At 42.5% G+C, this 17,500-nt stretch overlaps 1 protein-coding gene and 1 long non-coding RNA gene across 4 annotated transcripts in view; one reads left to right on the top strand and one right to left on the bottom strand.

The window, feature by feature from the left end:
- Positions 1-13,397, bottom strand: part of LOC147011259 (uncharacterized) — a 14,720-nt gene extending 1,323 nt beyond the window's left edge. The window contains exons 1-3 of one of the 2 annotated variants that reach the window (XR_015052370.1): positions 13,324-13,397; positions 13,040-13,147; positions 1-607 (exon numbers count right to left, since the gene is read on the bottom strand). The exon at positions 1-607 is cut by the window's left edge and continues 1,323 nt beyond it. This is a non-coding gene — a long non-coding RNA (uncharacterized LOC147011259). The remainder of the gene's footprint in view (positions 608-13,039; positions 13,148-13,323) is intronic. The other variant, XR_015052371.1, reaches the window with a different exon arrangement.
- LOC147011258 (transmembrane protein 132E-like) overlaps positions 1-17,500 on the top strand; it is a 508,369-nt gene that overhangs the window by 356,685 nt on the left and 134,184 nt on the right. The gene's annotated exons all lie outside the window — the stretch shown is intronic.

Here is a 17,500-nt window from a genome sequence, read left to right as displayed (position 1 = left end):
ACATGGATGGAAAAAATGTATTGACGTGTAAATGTGAAATTTGGTTGGAGTTGGAAAAAATTGTTTTCACACATTTGAACAACCGCACCTCGTCACCATGTAATTGTTCAGACACTCCATTATGTTGTCATTTTGTTTTTATTTTTTTTTCACATGTAGTTTGTGTATTTTAGATAAACAAGATTACTTTATGTTTAGGTTCACCACTATATGCCTGGTGTTGGCTTAATGGTTAGGGTGGTGGGCTCGGGATCCCAGAGTCCTGAGTCCAAATCCCCATTGGCTGTTGAATTAATACCAGGTGGGGTTGACTCAGTCTGTCATCCTTCCAAGGTTGGCAAAATGATTATCAGCTTGCTGGAATGATTGAGTCACTTGAGTATCCTGTACCAGAGTGGTGACCTGCCAAGCCAGGATTATGCCCAATAGCCCAGGAGACTGCTTAGTCAGCACCAACACTCTGCGCACAGTATGGTCCCAATGGATATGGATTTTTTTTTTCACCACAAAATAAGAAAGATGAATACAAGTGGAGGCCATTTGGCTCATCATGCCTGTGATAATTCACACCCCATGAATTTAATGTCAGTGTATTGGCTCCATTTCTCTGGGGGAAAGGGGGTGGGGCAGAAGGAGAAAAATGGAGCAGGCATGAGAATCACCACGGTGATGTACATGTTCTTTAACTATATGTATATATTACAAAAAAAAGAGAAGAAAGCATTGCTAACTGAGGTGTTAATACCGGTGATTTTGGACTAACGATACAGAAATCAAGAAAATGACCAAATACCAAGACCTCAAGCATGAAAAGTGAAAAGATCCTGGAAGCTGAAGAATGCCAAAGTTGTACCAGTGATGATGAAGAATCTCACAGATATATTAAAAACCATCCCTGGGAATATTATCACAAATGTACTACAGTTGGAAGCTGATCCTGAAGGCTCAGTGACGATCCTGAAGAGAACCCTCAGCACAAAACTTTGAAAACGGAAAACTTCACCGCTTGGTCCATGATAGTGTAGTAGATAGTAGAAAAATCGTGCAAATTATGATACAAGCATCAAATTTGGCATTTCTGTTCTGTGGGGCTTTCTGATCAGATCTGCTCGATTGGCCATTTGAAAATCCAAATTTTGAAAAATTAAACACACACACACACACACACACACACACACACACACACACACACACACACACACACACACACACACACACACACACACACACACACACACACACACACACCAAATTCCATTAACATAATACAGTTTATTATGTACACAAGCATAAAATGCATATAAATGACAAACACAAAGCTTTACTGCAACAGCATCGACAATGCACACGTCTGGCTCAAACGGAAGTGACGCTTCATTTATTGGTCCACATAAGAAACACTATAAATATTCTGTTCCACCTCCCTTCTTTGTGAAGAGTAAGATCATAAATTGTCATAGTATTGTCACCTGAAGAATCATCATCCACAATGCTTTCGCAACATGTTAAGCTACTTATTGGCTTGCAGTGCCACCAGAAACCAAGTTTGAGGAAAAGTTTAACCAACTTCGTCAGTCAGGTATATCAGTGCAAGTCTCCAATGGTCATCAACACCAGTTCACAAAAAGTTTATGGATTACCAAACAAAATCTTTATACTTCTGAGGCTTAACACTCTCACGTCCTCATCTAGTATGCTGCACGGTCGGACGCATGCGTGTTACAGTGTGCGTGGATACGGGTGTGTAATGTTCTCTCATAGGTGTAGCTGGTTGTGGCATACCTGCTCCACTGTTCATGTCTACATGAGTGGTATTGCTCATATTGCTCGTCACAGCAGGTTCTTGCTTATAAGGGGTCACGACGTCGTCTTCAGGGGTCATGAGAACTGGTGGTGGCTCATTTATTCTCAACAGATGACGTCTGTTCCTGCGTAAACCACTCCTGATGCTGTTGTCAACCCAGTGTGATCTTGGGTGCGAATCCACTTTGGTAACAATGGCTTTCTGCCAGGTGTTCTTCCTCCTGATGCGAACAGTGTCACCCAGCTGGAGGTTCGCCAGTGATCTTGCCGATCTATCATGATGGACTCTCTGTTTCAGCTTCCGTTGCGTCAATTGTGCTCTCGGATCTACTCTTGTTGGTTTTAGCAGCTGCTTGGTGACTGGTATCTTGGATCTCAGAGTCCTGCTCATTAAGATCTGTGCAGGCGAGAATGATGTACCTGTGATGGGTGTTTCCGTACTCCAGAAGTGCAAGGTAGATGTTGTCATCAGCTTTCTTCATCATCCTCTTGATGGTTTGGATAAAACGTTCACTTTAGCCATTGGACTGGGCAAATCCAGGACTGTATGTCAACTGTTTGATTCTCCAGTTTCGCGTGAACCGCCTGAACTTTTGGCTGTCAAACGGCATATGTTCACTCATGAGCTCTTCTGGAATGTCATGTCGCATGAAGACCTCTTTCATCTTAGTGACGATCATGGTGGCAGTCTTGTCCTCGATCTCCAACACCTCCAGATACTTGCTGTAGTAATCAGCCACCAGAGATGGTCTTTGTTTTGATATGTGAGGACATCAGCTCTCACCTTCTGCCATGCAAGCTCAGGTATTGGTGTGATCTCAATGGCTCCTTGGGCTGTGCATTCCAATGGTTGAGGCATACTGCACAGTTGACCACTGTCTGTTCAATGTCTGCATTCATGTTGGGCCAGAAAAGAGCACGAGCGGCCCTGGCTTTTGTTTTCTCAGCTCCCATGTGACTCTCATGTAGCAGAGCCAGCATCTCACTCTTCAGTGAGCTCAGGATCACAATGCGGTCACCAACACACAGCAGTCCGTCAGCTATGTGTGCCTCATCTTTGACTGGCCAGTAGTATTGGAGGACACTTGGAGCACTGTGCTTCTTTTGTGGCCATCCCATCATGGCTGCCTGCCTTACCATCTGGAGGTCAGGGTCCTCAGCAGATGCAGCTCGGATCTTCTCTTGTCTCATGGCACTCACCAGCATGTCTGGCACCAGGCAGTGAACCATGACTTCTATGTCATCCTCCATCTGGTCGTCTGATCGGTCATCAGATAAGTATGCATGACTCAGCATTTCAGCTACATGCATGCACTTGCCCGGGACATACCTCACATCTAGTTCATAGCGCTGTAATCTCAAAAGCATTCTCTGCAATCGTGGAGTCGCATTGCCCAATAATTTCTTGAAAATTGCCTCTCGAGGGTGGTGATCCATCTGTACATTCACTGGCTTTCCGTACACATACCGGTGGAATTTGTGGCATGCTTAGCAGATTGCCAACAGTTCCTTTTTGATCTCCACAAAGTTATTTTCAGTATCCGTCATGGACCTTGATTCGTAATGAACTGGCCGACCCTCCTGGAGCAGACAACAACCAAGCCCACTCAGGCTAGCATCTGCTTGGACTGTCACCATCAGGGAGACATCATAGTATCTCAGAACAGGTTCTGTCATCAGTACTGCTTTGTCCTTGTTGAGTCTTTGCGTGTGTTCCGCTTCCCAGCTCCAGGCTGCGTCTTTCTTGAGCAGTGTACGGAGCGGTGCGGTGGTCTCCGACTCGTTAGGTATATATTGCGCTAGGTACTTGACCATGCCCAATAGGCGCTGAAGTGCTGGTTTGTCTTCTGGTGTAGGCATGTCAGCAATCGCTTGTATCTTGGACATGTCTGGTGTCAGTCCCTCTGGAGTGATGATGTTTCACATGTGCAGCTCATTGGACATTCGGTACTGTACCTTAGTCCCGTTGAACTTCACCTTGGCCATGTTCTTCCATGGTCTCAGCGGCAATGATCATGTCGTCGGCGATGATCTGCACACCAGGAATGTCACTGAAGGCCTCCTGGTTTCTCTTGTGCATGATTTCAGTCACTGACAGGATGCCAAAAGGCATAGGGCAGAATCTCATCCTTCCCCAGGGTGCATTGAATGTGCACAGGTCGGAGGACTTATCTGTCAGCTTCACATGCCAGTACCCATCAGCCATGTCATTCACTGTGAACACCTTCTTGTTGCAATATTTGGCCATGTTCTTCCATGGTCTCAGCGGCAATGATCATGTCGTCGGCGATGACCTGCACACCAGGAATGTCACTGAAGGCCTCCTGGTTTCTCTTGTGCATGATTTCAGTCACTGACAGGATGCCAAAAGGAATACGGCAGAATCTCATCCTTCCCCAGGGTGCATTGAATGTGCACAGGTCGGAGGACTTATCTGTCAGCTTCACATGCCAGTACCCATCAGCCATGTCATTCACTGTGAACACCTTCTTGTTGTTCAGTTGTCTCGGCACATCACTTGGTGTAGGCACTGTGTATCTCTCTCGCTTGATTTCACGCTTAAACGGCTTTGGGTCTCGGCAGATTCTCATGCGGCCATATTTTTTTTATGGTGATTGAGGTTACTAACCCAGTTGGTGGGCTTGTCGACCTTGGCCACAATACCACGTTTATCCAGCTGCTTCAGAGTTTCCTTCAGCTTCTCATACTTTGCAGAGGGAACACGTTTGGCTTGCTGAACAGTCGGCGTGACATCTGGATTCAGCTCAATTTCATACTGCTGTTTGTACTGACCAGTGCCTGTGAACACATCTGTGTATTGCTCGAGCAGTCTCTCCTTGGTCAGTAGAGCATACAGTGAATCTATACTCTTGATAAGGCCCAGCTTCTCACATGTGTTTTGCCCTCGCATGGGAACAGTGGTTTTCTCAGTTATGTTGAATTTGATTCTCCAGTCCTGCCCTTTGTGCTTGCAGGGAATCACTGTTGTACCCAATGGCTGAATCTTGCCATCACCAAAAGCAGTGAGAATGATGTTGGGCATTATGGTGTGCTCAAGCATTGCAATAGTCAAGGTATCAAGCGAGAATATTGTTTGCCTGGGCACCTGTATCGAGCTTGATGTTCACCACACTGGCCACCTGCCCACAGGCCGGGTGACGCCATCATCCAGGTTACTGATGAGCACTGAATCTATGACCAGAAACTCTTCAGTACCTGCTTGGGATCTGCATCCAGATGACGCACCCTTCTTTTGCTTCCACCCTTGCATGCAGCAGCCCAGTGATTCTTGCATCTGCACTAGGCACAAGTTTTGCCAAATGATGGACACCTGTATGTCCCAGGACTGTGCTTCTTGCCACAGTACTCGCACACAAGCTGAATAAGGCTTTCCTGTCGCCTTTTTGTAGCTACTGTCTCTGGCTGCAGGCTTGGCGTTGGCTTGCTTTGGAAAGGTGGTGTGCTGTTGTTGCCTCTCTTTATCCAATGCATGGACTTCCTTTGCACCCTTCATGCCGTCGTGCCGCTGCCTGCTTGATTCGGCGGCACGGCATATGTCCAAAGCTTTCTGCAGTGTGACCGCACCTTCCCGAAGAAGCCTCTCCTTAGATCTCTCGTCTCGCACACCAAACACAATCTTATCTCGAATCATGAATTCTTCTAGAGGTCCGAACTCGCACATGGCTGCTTGCGTTCTGAGTTCGATGAGCCATTGGTTGATCGTCTCACCCTCCTCCCGGTCAAGTTTCCAAAAACGATACCTCTCGTACACAACGTTTTCCCTTGGCCTGTAGTAATCCGTGAACTTCTGCAGCACCAACTCATAACCATTCACATTGTCACCCTTGGCAAAGGTAAACGTCTTGTGAATAGCCAGAGTCCGGTCCCACCAATTCAAGCAAAATGGCAACCTGCACATCAGCATCTGTCTACCAATCGATGTTCCATTGAGAGCACGGGTACTTTTTCTGAAGTACTCATGGAGAGTCCACACCAAGTGGCTGAAGAACTCAAACAAGCACTCCGATGAAATGGTTGATAAGAAACAGCTCGTTTGGCAGGCGATTAGCGAAAACATTAAACATACACCTCCCGGAGACGCCCAAAATGTCAAGCCATGAATGCTGACATCTCCTGGTGTTTATAAGCATTGCAATGTAACCAGCGATTCGTAGCTATGATGAACAGGTATTCACTAATATGAGTGAAGAAAGTGAAAACAACTTTATCATTGAGAAATCATTGTGGCCTGTTTCAAGTCAAGGCATTGTTGAGCAGGCCAAAAAATATGGCGGCTTCAGACCCCAGCGAGGTTACTCAGGAAAGGCCTTGAGACTCAGAGAGCAAGGTGGCCGAGGATCGCCTGATGAAGGATATAATTAAGGAAATAAGGCCGCTAAGTATCTTTAAAAGGGGTGTTTTAAGGACGAGCTGATTCGATTTTGGACGAACAAGGACAAACTCATTCGATTTTGGTGAAGATCTGGATCCAGATCCAGCTACGAGATTTTTAAAAAGTGATTCTTCACCATTGAGAGATCAGCCAAAAATGGAACATAGCATATCTCAAAAAGTTGTGGACGGATTTAAACAAACCTTGGTGGACACGCTGGGTGTGTCACAAGGAAAAGTGATTCAATTTTGGTGATGATCCGAATCCGGATCTGATAAAAAAAAAATTAGTGATTCTTTGTCATTGAGAGATAGGGCCATAAATGATAAATAGACCAATATTTAAAAAAAGTTGTGGACGGATTTCGACAAAACTTGGTGATTGAGTTTGGTTGTCGACAAGAACAAGCCGATTTGATTTTGGTTCAGGTCTGGATTCAGATCTAGCCTATCAGTGGGATACAACGTAAACTGTTCAGCCTCGCGGAGATATGCGCTCTCCTGAATGCCATTGTAGTTGCCCATAATAGTTGCCCTGCCATTATAGGTGGGTATTGTCACCCATGGTGGGTATTGTCACTTGATAACTCATTTTCGATGGCCTACCTTTCGACAGTTCAAACACAAACTATCCTTGAATGGACAACCATGATGGAACCATAGTCAACCTCGGCACCATCACAGGCTGACCCACCTTGAAAGTATGACCAAGTTATGGACATGACACAGACACAGACCCGCTAGGTTTCAACAAATATTGTCCAGATCTCAACGACCTTGCCACTGCAATGTGTAGTGCTCTGCATTTCCCATTGCAGTGAGTTGGCCACAGGATGATGCAGAACCATATGAATGATGACAAAATAAAGTGAAAAACGGGAAAGGTGGAGAGAAGGGGAAACCAGTTCCCTGGGACACATTTGATCACCAACTAAGCTACTCATTAACCCTTATTCATAATTCATTGACATGCTCATCCACAAATGTACATATCTACAAACCTGGAAGTATGTGCATTAATGAAGAAATACAATGGGGGGTGGGGGGGGGGTTAACACTTCCCTCAATTTCTTACACAGTTTCAATCACACTTGCTTCAACAATCGACTTCCGTTGCATTTTTGGAAGTATAACCATATAAATCCATATATATAGTGGCTAACTTTTGACCATATAAATAGTGGCTTAACAGTTAAAGGGGTTGGTTTAGGATATTAGTTTCCTGAGTTGAAATCGCAGCTATGCCAAAATAACACCAGATGGGTCAACTCCGCCTGTCATCATTTTGAGATCGGCGAAATAATTACCAGCTTGCTGGAGGCGAGAGATCAATAATGGTTCATCGGTCGTCAGCAATGGTGCATACCCCTTTGCCAAATGCTATAAGCCAGTGAAAGATTGGATGTGTGACAGCACTTTCCACGTCTACAAGTGGACAACGGTGAAGGAGAAAATTGAGTGAACATGCAGCAAATTGGCCCATAACATTACAAAGGACTCGTAAGGCCCAGCAAACAATGCAATGTGAATCACACTTTATTTTGTGTTCCCTTTTACGTCATTTGGCAGGACAACTTAAGAACAGTATAAATAAACAGCAGTTGTGGCATGACATAGGCTGGATGTCTTTTAACTCTACCTTTACATTGTGTGCCAACTTAGTCCATTGTCAGCTTAAAGCCAAGATGTCCCATTGTCCCAGCCAACAATTTGATCTGACACTTGCCGATGTGGGCCACGACACGTACAAATACATAATACAAAACGGTTGTGGAAATATCACATGTTGTCGCTGGATGTGTATGGTTTACACTCAACCTGAAATGTTCTCCTTATGAAAAGCCATATAAGGTGAAGCGGCAGCTAAGGAACGAATTATGGAATGATCATTTCAGCAGGTAACGTTTGCTGCTGTACAATGGTGGAGATATTTATCCTCGTCGAAGGAGAGGGTGTTGCTTTTGGGTCTGTTTGTTTGTTTGTTTATCTTGCCAAAACGAAGTTTTTGCAAGATATGTTCGTCAGCTTGTATGTTTTTTTTTTTTGTTTGTTTGTTTGTCTGTAATCACATATAAAAAATTCTGCAGAGCACAGTTATCATTGGAAATTTTTGTAACTTCAGATATCAGAGGCCTATAGAGGTCCCTTTCAGCGCATAAAATTTTGAAGGTCAAGGTCAAAGGTCAAGGTCACTTTTTCGCAAATCAGGGGAGTCGACGAAACCCTTATTTTTTGAGTAATTTTGATCGGATCGTCTTCAAACTTCATGGGAATATAGTTCATGGTCTGGCACTCAGCTGATTAATTTTTTGGTGGCGATTGGCCTTGACCTTCATGGTTAGCACCTCAGGTTAAACATATTTGACCCCAAGTTCAAATTTTCAAGTTTTAGGAACCATATCGTGTAGTACCTCAAATTGAACACCTTGATGAGTGCTTTCTAGATATATCAAGCTTGAGACATTATGACGTCATTTGGTGGCGTTATGAGGCAAACGCATATTTTTCATGCTTACTCGAGAACGATTCTCATCAGACTCTCTCGTTGGCAGATATTCCTCAATGAGTCGCTCCTGGTGGATAGCAGCTCTGTTGACCTCAGTGTGACCTTAAACAAGTCACACGTGGTCACCTTTTGGCAAGATATGGGTCACCCTGCGGGTGACATTGGTTTATTTGTTTGTTTGTTTGCCGACACAGAACTTTCGTATTTTTTTCTACAACCACTTGTCGGATTGACACAAAATTTTTACCATTCCTGTGACTCCTCATGTAGAATATTATAATGATAATTGTGACGTCATAGGTGACATTGTGTGGCAGCCATGTTGGAAAAATGGGGAAAAAATTGACCTCGAGACCTCTGAAACCGCACCAAGGAAAAATTGAACCTTGGCACACGACAAGTCCTCATGGGGAATGAGTGTGATTTTTTTTTAATTACATTATAGGTGCCTTTGTTATGACGTCATAATTGCAAATGTAGAATGCTACATCTGATCAGTATGAACATTTTTGAGGGTCATCTGGAATAAAATGGTCCACAATTTTTTTGATGACATCATCGATCACGTTATTCGGCAGTCATTTTTTTATTTTTTATTTTTTAACCTTCAAAAATGTTCTTCTCTGAAATGGCTGAACAGATCAAGGCGAAACTCTACACCTATGACTGCCTATCCACGAGGAACAAAAGGCTCATACATATGATGTCATATGTCACAGAGGATTGCAGCCATATTGGATTTCCCCTAAAACATAAAAATCTTCTCCAGAACAGCGGGATAGATCGAGGGGAAACTTCACAAAAATGTTCCCCAAGGAATGCGTGTACAAAATTATTGAGAAATAATTGATGTCACATGGTTTGGCAGCCATATTGGATTTAAGAAAAATATTTAATGTTTTCTCTGGAACCTCTTTATCAATCGACGTGAAACTTCACAATTGTGATCTAGTCATAATGGGAAATGCATGTTTTAAATTTCAACTTGATTGGGCACATGGTCTGGTTGCCAGAATTATTTAATTTTTGGTGTGGGTTGTTATTATTTTTTTGAATAATGCTCACTTGGCTGTGCCTGGATGGGTTTTAGGGTAGAGGAGTAGCAGCTGACATGTGAATCATATTCAGGTTCCTTCTGATGACTCCAAGCCAGGACTTGTGCCTATTTGGTCTTCCATTTGATCTGAATTGAATTTATTTTAATCCCATTCTTAATTCAATTGAATAATAATAAAAAAACGTCATGGGTCGGGGACAGATGTCTGATCAAAGCGAGGTTGCATGAATGCGGGACGTCGTGATACCCGGTCATCACTTCCAGCTGATATAAAGTGACAGTTCGAATTATGTCTCTTAGTAAGTTCGTAACACACCAGCATACAAAAACCACCAAAATACACCACACAAAACTACACAAACACCACACAAAGCAAGTCCTGGTAAAGGTCTGCAATCTCTGATTGCTCTTTTTCTTGTTCTTTCATTGAGAGTAAGTCTTTTATACTCCATGGCGCATTTCACACATTCGGCAGTGTTATTGTTCAAGAATATTAATAAAGTCTTTCTCGAAAAAATTTATGAAAAAAATGGATTCACCTTAATTAAACTGTTCTTGTATTGCTTCTTTTCCCAGAAATGTAAACAGTTGTGTATGCCCAGCTGTTGCAGGGATATCCTTATTGATCTGGTGGAGTCTGATCAGTGTGAAGCTTGTATGTACACTTCCATTATCGCATCCTTACAGGAGGCCTAATGAAAATTGTGTGAAATTATTTACTCGTTTGCCATGTCAAATTGAGTTTACAGCTGTCTTTGTACTCCTTTACTTTTATTGTTTGATCATATTACAGCAATCTATCATTCACCATTATCTTCATCATCATCACTATCAATGCATGCAATGCTTTTTTACAGAGCAATGGCATGTACTGCTGAGTCTATCCAGCCCCAGAAACAATCTATTGTTGCTCGACATATACCCTCTCTGTAGCAGCAATCTATGTCCATCAGATGTGGCAACCAGAACTGAACACAATTATCCAGATGAGGTCTCATTAAATTCCTGGAAAGTGTTAACACTTAACACGACCTCCTTTGATTTGTAATTTATCCCAATATGAATACTACCCCCAAACCCAATTCGCTCCACCTCTCGCCGCCTGGCACTTTGCTGTCGCTCCTGTGTCACGTGATCAAAATCTGCCTCTTGCATTATGTATTTCCTATTTTCATTTCTGTATTGTTCCCATCCCCAGTACTTTATATTTGCTTTTGTTAAACTGCATCTGCCAATATTTTCCCCAATCTACTCAAGTATCGAGACTTTCCTAAATCTGGTTACCCCTACCCCAACCCCTCCCCACTTCTCTCTCTCTGCTGTCTACTTCACTTCCAAGCTTCGTGTCATCCTACCCTTACATAACAGCTTTCTTTATCTTAAGTGTTGTCCTTTCATTCTTCTCAACTTCATCTTCGTTCCCCCTCCTTGCTTAAAAAAAAAGCATTCATTGTTTATCTCATCTTTTCTCAATATCTCACACATGACCGAGCATTCCTTCACATATAATTAATTTGCTTCTTACGTTAAAACTTTTAACATTTTAAAATGCCTTACTTGCTTTATTTATCCATCAGAAACATGCTATGTGTTATTAATGATGAAGATATATTCTTCTTCCTCATCTTCTTCATCTTTAACCATCCTCCCCTTCTCCACAGCCGCTTGTCGGATTGACAAGAAATTTTCACCAGAGGAGCGACTACTAATGTAGAATGTTTCAATGATAATTATGACATCATAGGTTACGTCGTGTGAAAGCCATGTTGGAAAATAAGAAAAACGTTTGACCTCTGTATCTCCGAAAATGCACCAATGAAAAAATTTAAACTTGGCACATGGCAAGTACTCCTCATGGGGAGTCAGAGTGATTTGCCTATGATGTCATGGCTGCCTTCATTATGACATAATTACATATGCAGAACACTACATCTGATCAGGATGAAATTTTTGAGGGTCATCTAGGGATAAATTGGTTTTACAGAAAAAAATTTTTGATGTCATAGGTCACGTGGTTTGACAGCCATTTTGATTTTTTTTTTGAAAAAAAAAAAACTAAAATATTTTCTAAAATGGCTGAACAGATCGAGGCAAAACTTTATATGTATCGAGGAGAAACTTCACACACATGTTCCCCAAGCCTTGCAGATATCAGGGTGTTCATGAATAATTGATAGGTCACATGGTCTGGCAGCCATATTGGATTGAGCAAAAATGTCAATTTCTTTCTCTTGAACCGCTGAATCGATCTCGATCGGTATGAAACTTCACAATTATGATCTAGATGCCATGTGGAATACAGGTTTTAAATTTGAACCTCATCGGACGCATGGTCTGGCAACCAGAATTGTTTCAATATTTTTTTGATCTGGGTTGTTTTTTTTTTTGTTTTTTTTTAATATGGCTCACTTGGTTGTACCTGGATGGGTTTGAGGGTAGTGAAGTAATATGTTAAACCCCCTTCCTATCCAGGTTCCTCTTGATGATTTCATCTTTGCTTTTTGGTTGTTCGGGTTCCTTCTGATGACTCCAATGCAGTACTGCACCTATTTGGTCTTCCATTTAATTTGAATTGAATTTATTTTAATCGCATTCTCAATTCAATTGAATAATAATAAAAACGCCATGGGTCAGGTGTCCGTTAAAAGCGGGGTTTCATCAAAACGGGACGCCTTGGTACCTGGTCATCACTGCCAGCAGTTACAAAGTGGCAGTTCTTATGTCTATTTATTACATAACACACCAGTACACAAACACCACCAAAATATACTGCACAAAACTACACAAACACCACACAAAACAAGTCCTGGTGAGGGTCTGCAATCTCTGATTGCTCTTTTTCTTGTTTTAATTCTGTTACGTCCCCATTCGTTCTGTATGTTACCTATTTTGAGCTAGCTCTTCCAGGACACTTAACACTGTAACGACAACAACAATGACCAAAAAAAAAAAACAGTTGCAGTTCCTTTCTTAATAGCCTCTCTACTCCCCTCTAGCATAAAAAAGGATTCATCCCCTCCACAATTCCCACTCCAAATCTTGCTACCTGTTTCTGTTTAGCATACGGTCATCACTCTTGATCCACATTACAGTACTTCTAAATCTAGAATGTTCCTGCCTGTACCATTATTCCAGCCATAGGTTGATATATTTTGTTCTCGTCATGAAATTTGGAATGTTTCCAGTTCTTTAAAGTATACCAGAAGAAATTACCTCGCACACCTTTTCGATCAGCATCTCGCAAACCATCCTAAACCTATTTTTCAAATCTTCAGAGTTACCTTTCTCCATATCAATAGCACCTACATGTACCACAACCAACATCTTCCTGCCATGACCTGACAGAATGTCATCCAATCTTCCTTCATCATCCCTTCTTCCTCCTGCTGCTGTGAAATAACACAAAATTCAATGTGTCTAATCATTGCTGCATATTTGATAATTTTAATCGCTGACAAAAATCATCTCCTTAACGTCTTCCCATCTGATCTCCACCCAACCCCACCACTCTGTTCATCCGCAGCACCTCCACCACCAACCTACCCTGCCACACCACAACCCTCACCTGCATCTGGAGCCCCCCACCACACATGCACCAACTGCAACCCCACGATCGCTGTCCTCACTCGCAACACCCCCGCTGCCGTTTGAAGCCAACACACCCACACCCATATGCCACACCCACACCATCACTCACATCCACTTGTAAACAATGCATCAAGACCACTGCCCACACACACCTCATCTAGACTGCTGCCCTCACCTGCCGCACTTCCACTGCTGCTGGCACACACCACACCCAAACCGCTGCCTGCATCCACAGCATCCCTAACCTCACTCCAACAACCACCACCGTCCACACCTGTCCCCCAATATTGCCCACACCTGCCACACTTCCACTGCTGCTGGCACACACCACACCCAAACTGCTGCCTGCATCCACAGCATCCCTAACCTCACTCCAACAACCACCACCATCCACCACCATCCACACCTGTCCCCCAATATTGCCCACACCTGCCACACCGCCACGACAACCCACACCCACTGCAAACTCACCACACAAACGTCACCAACCCCCTTAAATAAATTATCCACTCTGACAAATCCCACAAAGCTGCTATTCCTTTGTTGAACCCATCCACCAAAGCCCTTAGGAGGAAACTTTTCCCTCTACACTTTTCCCAGAGGAAAGACCCACCCGTTGCCACCAAAGAAACATCAATCACATTGTTTCCAGGGCCTTTCCAATGAACAATGCACCTTTTACTGCATCACTCTGCCTGCTTCTTCGTTCATACGCAGTTCTAGGCTGTGGGATAGAATCATTGCCTGAGGTCGTGGTTTTGCCCCTGGTGAGGGCAGGAATTGTGATTTGTGCCTGATGCCGGCGATAGCTCGCCTTCTCTTCGCAAAGGGCACCGTAGGATCTTTAGCGTCCATCAATGAATGCCCGATGATCCACACGTGGATGATCACCCTGCCTGTGAAACACCGAGATGACAGTTTACAGCTGGGTCGGGATTCAAACTCAAGCGAGACAGCTTAGAGGTGAGTGTGCATACATGTAGGCTATCCAGCTAGCCCCAATCATTCTATGCAAGTGGAATAAGAAACAGCTCGAGGTTTTTGAAACCACTGAGGCTTTTTCATTGTTAGTAGCTGCAGACTTGGGATCTGCAGACCAAGTTGGAGACAATCTTTGAATCCACATTAGGTTAATATCTACACGACACCATCTTTGGTGTCAATAATATTATTTGTGTGAATGAATGGGTGTATTGCTTCCTTTTAGAAAATACACACTTTCTCGGGCAGAAAAGCAAGTCTGCTATTTATTGCTTCCACTTGATTAAACGCCCGGTTCCAATTATGAGCACAAAATGTTGAGAAGCCGTGCTTTGGGGACCATTTAAAATTGCATTGCTGGAAACTCGCCTTCATTTCATGCTGCTTGTTGGACTTCACAATGCAATCGATGTAGAAAATGCTTAAAAATGCAAACTCTCTTGTGTGAAAAGCCCAAAGGGTTCACATTTCCTACATGCTATGAAAATGAGCATTGGCAATGCAGTTACACTGCCATTGCTTTCATGAGATATTCATCTGAATACTTAACCAATGCATTCAGAATTTCACTCAATCAGTTGTATCGGACGCCACAAAAAAAAAATTGTTTCTGATCCCCTTTATAAAGGAGAAATAAATATGGTTCCAACCATGCACTGACTCAGTGGTAGTTTCAAAGACAACACTTAAATTGTGTCCCATTACAGCCATTGCTGCACAATTTGTAACCAACAAGTGTCGTCTGCCACATGAATGCATTGTCGAGTGCCTTACGATAGGACGTTAGGAGGACACAGTTTTGTGATTTATCTTGGCCTAACAATGCATGGTCATGGGATCTCCTGTCGTGGCCAAAAATATTGGCCCCCTTGCACTTTTTTCAAATAATGCACCATTTCTTCCAGAAAAATTGTTGAATTATCATAAAATATTTTGGTATCCACAGATGTATTTCTTTGGTTTGCAGTGGAGCAAAAAAAAACATACTATATCTTCGCTTATTCCACACAGAAATCCCAACATGGCCCAGACAATATTATTGGCACCTTTCAGAAGTTTTGTCTGAATCCGTCCACAACTTTTTCATATATCGTGTTATATATTGGTGTAGCCCTAATCTGTCAGCGGTGAAGAATCACTTTAAAAATTATCAGATCCATATCCGGATTCTGATCTTCACCAAAATTAAATCAATTCTTCCTTGTCACACACCCAACATGTCCACTAAGTTTCATCGGAATCCGTGCACAACTTTTTGAGATATCCTGCACAAAGCCAGACAGACAGACAGACAGACAAACAGACAGAAAGGGGTGAAAACATAACCTCCTTCACCTTAGGTGGCGGAGGTAATAGAATGCAGGTCTTGTTCAAACATCTTTTGAACATCGTGATTGGATTTACACTGTATAGACCGACTGTTCGATTTGGCTGCACTTTGTTTCTCCCAATCTGGAGGAGGGAAAAGCACGGCACGCCATCAGCCATTTGTGCTGATTGGTGACAAATTATCAGTCGGTCCATTCATTACACACAGTGTGCATTAGCCAGTGAGTAGAACTTTATCCTCAGTGTGTGTTTACATGAAATATTATTTTCCACCAACTCCAACGCAAAGGCAAACTTGACAGTGCGTATAATCACTTGCGCTACCCTTGAAATTTTTATTTTAAAAAAAAAAGTTTGTGAAATTCATTTTTGAATTGCCAAGGTAAAGGTTTATGCAAATTTCATTCTGACAATACCTTCGGGTGAATTATGCAAATTAGCTATTATAATAGCAATACTTGGAACTGTACTCGTATCATGTTGCATGATAAACTGTAATCTATTTTGTGCACCTCTGCATTTTGCAGGGTGAATGTTTGTTTGTTGGACGTGTATCCACATTTTGAAGGCTCATTTGAAATGCATTCTTTGTACAGCAGGTCTGCATGCAACGTGTTTCTCGGTTCAAACTAATCATGCAGCCATTGGTGGAAAGGTGATTGCAAATGGATAATGGGGAGATGGAACGGGCGTGCTGATGAAGCAGGGACACTGTGTGCAGTTTTCTTCCAGAACCTCACTTTTGTACAAACATTGAGACTCGAACATTTCTATGTAAGATGAGAGTGATTGGAAAGTCCGTCAAGGGAAGATATGATGATCCTGTCGTGTGTGTGTGTGTGCGCGTGCGCGCGTGCATATATATATATATATATATATATATATATATATATATATATATATATATATATATATATATATATATATATATACACACACACACACACACACACACACACACACACACACACACACACACACACACACACACACACACACACACACACACACACACACACACACACACACACACACACACACACACGTCATGAACAGATTTACCCGGCATTGCACAGTTGGAGAACCGTGAATAAGTAGCACTTTGTAGCGAATCACAAAGATTGGCTCATTGGAGCTCTGTTTCAATTTGTGCGTGCATCCGTCCGTGAATATGTCTGAAGAAGAAGACTGACGTCTGAATACAAACGACTTTGCATTTTGAATGGGGACGACCTTTCTCATTTTGCATTTTTATTTTGATCTTCCTCTTAGTGTGTTGTATATCGTTCGCAATTCAGTATGTTAAAAAGGCTCTGATGAATATCCCATGAACAATGTCCCCCTCCTTGCTCCTTTCACCGCCTAATTGTATTTTTCCCCCAAAGTGGATGCGGATGGCCTTTGCGGGGACGGGTCATGTTGGCACTCTCTAGTTTTATATAAACCCAAATAAAACCGGTATCACCTCAACTCATTTGAAGTGATAAATTTAACTTTTATAGGTGTCAGAATTTTAAAGCGATCTTCACAAACATTCACCACATGGTAGAGTTTGTCATAAGTAAGAAGCCTATTGTTTTTGAGGTCAAAAAGTCAACATAGGCCAAAGGTCAACAACTTTTCCAAATTTCTAAAATCCTCAAATTTCATCTGATTGAGAAATTTGAAGAGGATTTATGTTTAAGGTCAGTGAATTCAACCACCCATTATTTTGAGGTCAACATAGACCAAAAGGTCAACACTAGCCCAAGTTCAGCAACTAAGGTGGGAATTCTAAAATCCTCAATTTTCATCCCATTGACTTGAAAGTTGAAGAGCATTTGCATATCAGCTCACTGAATTCA

This window comes from Eptatretus burgeri, chromosome 16 (genome assembly GCF_056783735.1).
Source record: "Eptatretus burgeri isolate ZD-2024b chromosome 16, Ebu_testis_v1, whole genome shotgun sequence".
NCBI classification, from domain to species: Eukaryota; Metazoa; Chordata; class Myxini; order Myxiniformes; family Myxinidae; genus Eptatretus; species Eptatretus burgeri.
The sequence above is the reverse complement of the archived record's forward strand: the minus strand, read 5'-3'. Positions and strand labels throughout refer to the sequence as shown.